The 6,000-nt window shown below is 41.5% G+C and overlaps 1 pseudogene across 1 annotated transcript in view; it reads left to right on the forward strand.

Annotated features, from left to right (window-relative positions):
* Positions 1-6,000, forward strand: part of LOC145657052 (NLR family CARD domain-containing protein 3-like) — a 29,333-nt pseudogene that overhangs the window by 17,205 nt on the left and 6,128 nt on the right. The window contains exon 8 of the transcript XR_014122877.1: positions 2,966-3,139. The product of XR_014122877.1 is annotated as an NLR family CARD domain-containing protein 3-like (transcript). The remainder of the gene's footprint in view (positions 1-2,965; positions 3,140-6,000) is intronic.

Genomic DNA, 6,000 nt, shown 5'->3' on the forward strand with positions numbered 1-6,000 from the left:
AGCTGTTTTAACTTACTGAGGTGAAGAGAACTGTAGTGGATCATGAAAATGACAGAAAATCTCAAACTGGAATTGGAGGATATTTGCTGCTATGGTGATTTCCAAGAGAAAAGGAAAATACCAGAAAGGGACAAACAAAAAGTAAAAGTAGATGGACTAAGACAGACAGACAAAGCCTGTATGAGTTTTTCACTGAATCTCTGATCGTCATTCATGGCTAACAGCTAACTAGGTAATGTTAGCAAAGAAAGTCTAGCTATGTTGATTTGTTTAGTTGTTTACTGTTCAGCAAGATATCTAACCAGCTAACAGTCTCAACAATTTGACCAAACCGTCAATAAGCAAGATTGGACTTCTTGTCTTTGCAACAATCAAGTTACAGTCTTTAGGAGAAATGCGGTTGGATCTTCACGTAGTTGAGAGCAGGAGGGAGGAGGGTGAGGGTGTGACGGGAGATTTGACGGGGATGTGATTTATAACATCTGGTGTTCATGAAGTACAGCTGTGTATTAATCAGTCATGTCCCCTACATCAGTTTAAACACATTTAAACCTTGTAGCTAGGTTACAGGTGGTTACTAGGTTACAGGTGGTCACTAGGTTACAACCGCGATCACGCTATCCGCGCTTTAGCGATTCACGGTCAAGTCATCTGCGCTTTAAATACATTGCGCCTATATGCGCGATTTTACGGTATTTCGCTGCTCACCGCAATCTAACTCTTCCTAAGCAAAGAAACAGACTTGCGTATTTTTAAGAGCTTTGATGGACATGCACGTTTACTACATTTAAAAGTACAAAATACAGTTTACTTGATTGAACTAGTTTAATTGCGTAATTAGATTAAACACAATTGGTAATATATTTACACATCTTAATAAGCATTGTGGAAAATGCTTTTTCTACATAATGTTTCTCAGAAGGTTATTATAGATCTTGACTGCCAGCTGAAACAGGGGTTATCACTAGTGAAATGTGGCAAATGTGCAGGGCAGGAGAACTCCAGGGCTGAAATATTCCACTGCCAATTGAATGGTGGCCCTTGGCCATCACCAGATCATTAATAAATCTATATTGAAGTTTTACATATTTTTCTGAATTTTAACAAAATGCAAAAACAGTTCCACTACCACATGTGAGTAGAAGCCCTTGACTATTAGCAGAGTAAGTTTGGACACTCACTGTACAATGTCTTCATAAATCCATATTAAAGTCAAACTACCTTTAGGCGAAATAATGCACTCATTTTGTATAGACTGATTTTGCAGAGTAAGTTTGGACAGATTTCACTCTACTATTTTTCATAAACTCCTATTAAAATAATAATACCTTTGGGTGAATTCATGTACTCATTTCATTCAGGTTGATTTTGGATATCTATTTCCCAGAAATGTCCCATAAAGCCAAGACAGTTCCATGACCACATAAGAGTACATTTATGTTTACTTTTACAGCATTTGGCAGATGCTCTTATCCAGAACGACTTAGAAAAGTGCTTTGTCATTTCCTCATAGAACAGATCCTAGCCAGTAAAGTAGGTTAGAGTGCAAGATACCAATGAACTAGAATACTATTGAAATACAGGGATCAATGCTAATGTCTAGAAGTACAAAATACATTTAAGCTCTATAACAGACAATCAGTGCAATAAACAAGTACTAGAGTTAGTCAACACAGGAGCAGTCAACATCAGAGTAATAAACAAGTACTAGAGTTAGTCAACATAGGAGCAGTCAACATCAGAGTAATAAGTACTAGAGTTAGTCAACATAGGAGCAGTCAACATCAGTAATAAACAATAAGTACTAGAGTTAGTCAACATAGGAGCAGTCAACATCAGAGTAATAAACACGCTACAAGAAGTACTAGAGTTTCAGTTAGTCAACATAGGAGCAGGATCAGTGGTCATTTAAATATTCCACAAACAGATGGATCTTCAGTCTGTGTTTGAAGACTGCGAGGGACTGCTGTCCAGACAGCACGCAGAAGTTTAATAATCCCATATTAAAGTCATACTACCATTAGGGGAATTCATGTACTCATTTACAATATGCTGATTTTGGATATCTATTTCTCAGAGATATTCCCATAATGACAAAATAATTCCACTATACTATATACTATGGAGTATGTTGTGATATCTGTTGTATCTACTGTAGGGTATATTGTAATATTGTATCTACTGTAGAGTACATTGTGATATCTGTTGTATCTACTGTAGGGTATATTGTGATATCTGTTGTATCTACTGTAGGGTATATTGTGATATCTGTTGTATCTACTGTAGGGTATATTGTGATATCTGTTATATCTACTGTAGGGTATATTGTATTGTCTGTTGTATCTACTGTAGGGTATATTGTGATATCTGTTGTATCTGCTGTAGTGTATATTGTAAGGTCTGTTCTATCTACTGTAGGGTATATTGTAAGGTCTGTTGTATCTACTTGCAGTCTAGCTATCTGTAATCTTGAGGAAAACACTTGTGAAAGTCTGGCATCAGCTTTGCAACTTCCAAAAAAAGTATCCATCGCTTAGGATTCTTAGACTTTATCTCTGAGTCACAGGTCCAGAAATGTGACAGTGTTTTTACTCCTGTTATCACAGCCAGATGTAGAATTCTGCCAAGATTTTACTGGCATCATCTCATACAGTCTGACATGTAACAGTCTTATAAGACCACTGAAATCACACAGTGTAAGTCCAGCTTTGGGGTTCTTCTGATGTAGGTTAATAGTGCACTAGAGTTCTGAAGGGCTGAATAAAAATAAGAGCTAAAATAAACACAGACAGCAGCGATCTGGAGAGGAGTGAATAAAGCCGTCTGCCATGGAGGACGCCATCTTGGAGATGAGAGTGGAGGAACCTCCAACTACAGTTAGCAGCCTCTCTAGCTGCCCCATGCAGGCTGCTCTGGAAGTGCATCTCACTCTCTGTCTCTCTACCTGTTTCCCTCCTTTCTGCAGACTGTCTGGTTGTTTGGTCACAGAGGAAGGCTGTTCTTCTCTGGCTTCAGCTCTGAGGTCAAACCCCTCCCACCTGAAAGAACTGGACCTGACGTACAACCACCCAGGAGAGTCAGGAGTGAAGCTGCTCTCTGCTAGACTGGAGGATCCCCACTGCAGACTGGACACTCTCAGGTATGGAACGTTAGTGTGTGCATGCGTATGTGGGTTTGTTTGTGTGTTTATGAAAGAGTGAGAATGAGAAAATACTGAAAACTGAGTCTTCCATTCCTGAGTAGTGCAGTTCCCATATCATACTGTGGTGGCTGGTGAGTTCACTCTCCATCATTCTCCTGTAGAACTGCTGAGTTTTAGTTGACATGCTACATTTCCTCAGCCTCCTCAGGAAGTACAGATGCTGTTCTGTCGGGAGTTTATAAACTCTGTTCCATTTTTTGAGGTTAGTTGTAATTCATTTAAGAACCACAGGGTGTCAGTAGCAGCGAGTCGGTTCATGTGTGTAGCGATCGTAGAGTGAGAGAATACAACTCCAAGAGTTCTAGTTATTGTAGTTATTATAGTTATTGTAGTTATTATAGCCGTGCTAATGCAGCTGTCTGCGTACATCTCATACCTTTTGAAAACATTGTGGTTGTGTGTAGTTTATTGTATTGTTATTTGTAATCACAGATCATTATTTGGTGGATAATGTTATTCTCTGTGAAGTTTGCTGCATTGTGTTTTGTGTATATCGGTACTTGTTGTGGCTGGCTTGTTGTTGATTTGTCTTTCATGTGATTCAGTTTCACGTTTCCTCCTGTTGTCAATAAAACTGTGAACAAGAGCTGAACATTTTCAGAGTTCTGATGTCAGGAGAGTGTTTACCTGCAGGTCATGCTGTGTATCGTACATAAACAGAGGACACAGCAGATACTGTTGGGATTTCTTTATGATGTGGTGTTTGTTGTAGGTCCAGGTGAGGTCCTCACTGATGTGGGGTGTGTTGTAGATCCAGGTGAGGTCCTCACTGATGTGGTGTGTGTTGTAGGTCCAGGTGAGGTCCTCACTGATGTGAACTCCAGGAAGGTGAAGGAGTTCACATCCATCTCTCCTGTCTGTAGTGGTGTGTGCTGCTGCTTCTCCTTCCTCCTTGGGTCAACAATCATCTTCTTGGTCTTGTCTGCATTCAGGGAGAGATTGTTGTCATGACACCATATCTGTCACCTCCCTCCTGTATGCTGTCTCATCCAGTGATCAGTCAAACCAGTTTGATGATGCTGGTGTTATACTGGGCGGCCACACAGTCCTGGGGGGTCCCAGTGTTTTCAGTCCTTGTGCTGGATGTACATTGCCAGTTCTGACTGACTGATTCTGTCTGTTAGAAAGTTCAGCCCCCATTTACAGAAGGAGGGTGTGAGTCCAGTGGTGAGTGTTTCAGTCAGTTTGGTTGGGGTGACTGTTGACTGCTAAACTGTAATCAGTGAACAGCACTGGAGCATAACTGTCCATGTCCTCCAGATGTGTGAGAGACGTGTGGATGTCAGTGCTGACAGTGTCCTCAGTGCACTCGTTCTGGTGGGCTGTAAACTGGTGGGGTCCTCTGGACAATAACGGACATTACAGTAGTAAGAATATAGACGATAAGGAGCAGAATAAGTAGTGAGATGGAGAAAAATAAATAAAGAAATATGGAACAATAAGCAATTAATGTCTAGTGTGGTTTTCTAGAAGTCCTAGTCTGGTCCCGACGGTGTGCACATGACCGAAACTCTTCCTGTATGAGATCATCCATGAAGGGCAGCGGGGAAGTAGCTGTGTGGGGTGGAGGTGTGGGGGGCTACAACAGGGGGCATCATGGGGTGGTGGGAGGAGCCATGGCAGCTGAGACAGTAACGTCATGACATCAGGGGTAGGTGAACCTCAGCAGACAGAGAGACTAGATTATTAGACATGTCCAGGTAGAGGGTGTGTAAATTAGGGAACTATGATGTGCAAAGATGGACTTTGGCAGATGTAGCTGTGGCAGCACAGCTAAAAGGAACCACAGGCATGATCAACACTCCACCGCTCTCAGTCAACTAACTAGAGAGACAAAAGAGAGGTGAAGTGACAACATCCCAGTTTACCAGAACTCTCAATGCCCAGAACGATGTGTGTGTCTGAAATGGAGAGAGAGAGCGAGAACTATTATCTTTGTGTGTTTGTGTGAGAGAGAGACAGAACTATTATCTGTGTGTGTGTGTGTGTGAGAGAGAGAGAGAGAGAGAGCTACAGAACTATTATCTGTGTGTGAGACAGAGAGAGAGAGAGAGCGAGAGAGAGAGCGACAGAACTATTATCTGTGTGTGAGACAGAGAGAGACAACTATTATCTGTGTGTGAGACAGAACTTTTCTGTGTGTGTGAGAGAGAGAGAGACAGAACTATTATCTGTGTGTGGAACAGAGAGAGAGAGAGAGAGAGAGAGAGAAGAGAGAGAGACAGAACGATTACCTGTGTGAGAGAGAAAGAGAGAGAGAGAGAACTAATAACTGTGTGTGTGAGAGAGAGAACTAATAACTGTGTGTGTGAGAGAGAGAGAGAGAGAGAGAGAGAGAGACAAAACTATTATCTGTGTGAGCCCGAGAGAGAGAGAGAGACAGAACTATTATCTGTGTGTGTGTGTGTGTGAGAGAGAGAGAGAGAGAGAGAGAGAGACAGAACTATTATCTGTGTGAGAGAGAAAGAGACAGAACTATTATCTGTGTGTTTGTGAGAGAGAGAGAGAGAGAGAGAGAGAGAGACAGAGAGAACTATTTTCCGTGTGAGAGAGAGAGACAGAACTATTATCTGTGTGTATGTGAGAGAGAGAGAGAGAGAGACAGAACTATTATCTGTGAGACAGAGAGAGAGAGAGAGACAGAACTTTTATCTCTGTGTGTGTGTGAAAGAGAGAGAGAGCGACAGAACTATTATCTGTGTGTTAGAGAGAGAGAGACAGAACTATTATCTGTGTGTTTGTGAGAGAGAGAGAGACACAGAGAGAACTATTTTCCGTGTGAGAGAGAGAGAGAGAGA

The sequence above is a fragment of the Electrophorus electricus genome, chromosome 1 (assembly GCF_041902795.1).
Source record: "Electrophorus electricus isolate QZ-2024a chromosome 1, ASM4190279v1, whole genome shotgun sequence".
Lineage (NCBI taxonomy): Eukaryota > Metazoa > Chordata > Actinopteri > Gymnotiformes > Gymnotidae > Electrophorus > Electrophorus electricus.